This window comes from Triticum aestivum, chromosome 4B, assembly GCF_018294505.1.
Source record: "Triticum aestivum cultivar Chinese Spring chromosome 4B, IWGSC CS RefSeq v2.1, whole genome shotgun sequence".
In the NCBI taxonomy this organism is placed as follows: Eukaryota; Viridiplantae; Streptophyta; class Magnoliopsida; order Poales; family Poaceae; genus Triticum; species Triticum aestivum.
The window spans coordinates 274,362,583-274,363,818 of NC_057804.1; positions in this window are offsets into that span (position 1 = coordinate 274,362,583).

Below are 1,236 nucleotides of genomic sequence, written 5' to 3' on the forward strand. Positions count from 1 at the left end.
CCCCCCCGGGCCAGTGCTCCTCTGAGTGTTGGTCCGAACCAGGCAGCCTGCGGGGCCACCTCGGGGAAACTTGAGGTTTGGTTTTACTCGTAGCTTGACCTATCCGAGCGTGCCCTGAGAAAGAGATATGTGCAGCTCCTATCGGGATTTGTCGGCACATTCGGGCGGTGTTGCTGGACTTGTTTTAACCTGTCGAATCATCTTGTTGTACCGAGATACCGAGTCTGATCGGTGTGTCTTGGGTGGAGGTCTATTCCTTCGTTGACCGTGAGAGCTTGTTATGGGCTAAGTTGGGACCCCCCTGCAGGGATTGATCTTTCGAAAGCCATGCCCGCGGTTATGGGCAGATGGGAGTTTGTTAACGTCCGGTTGTAGATCACTTGAACTAAACTTAATTAAAATGAATCAACCGTGTGTGTTACCATGATGGCCCCTTCTCGGCGGAGTCCGGGAAGTGGACACGGTGTTGGAGTTATGCTTGCGCAGGATGTTCCTTTAGCTTCTCGCTCGTGCTTCGCCTTCTCTTCTCGCTCTCTCTTGCGTATAAGTTAGCCACCACATATGCTAGTCGCCTGCTGCAGCTCCACATATATTTGCCTTATCCATTCCTATGAGCTTAAATAGTCTTGATCGCGTGGGTGTGAGATTGCTGAGTCCCTGTGGCTCACAGATACTACAACTCCAGATGCAGGTCCAGGTGATTCTGCTCCAGTTGACGATTACGAGCTCAGGTGGGAGTTCGACGAGGACTCTCAGCGATACTACGTGTCCTTTCCAGATGATCAGTAGTGGTGCCTAGTTGGGGTTGTCGATTCAGGACCTTGTCGCATGTTGGGGTCTTTTCTATTTTGGCGCCGTAGTCGGGCCATGAGTGCTTGTTTGATGGATCTTATTTATGTACTCTGATGTGACGTGGCGAGTGTAAGCCAACTATGTTATCTCCCCCTTTTATTATATATTACATGGGATGTTGTAATGATTGCCTGACTTGCGACATTGCTTTCAATGCGGTTATGTCTCTAAGTCGTGCCTCGACACGTGGGAGCTATAGCCGCATCGAGGGCGTTACACATGTGCTCGTCTCGGCGTCCGTCGTTGCTACCGCAACGACGTCCGCCTCGACTCGCGTTACGCTAAGACAGGGTGGGAATGGTGTCACGTGCTCGTCTCGGCGTCTGTCGTCGCTACCGCGACGACGTCCGCCTCGACTCGCGTTAGGCTAAGACAGGATGGGAA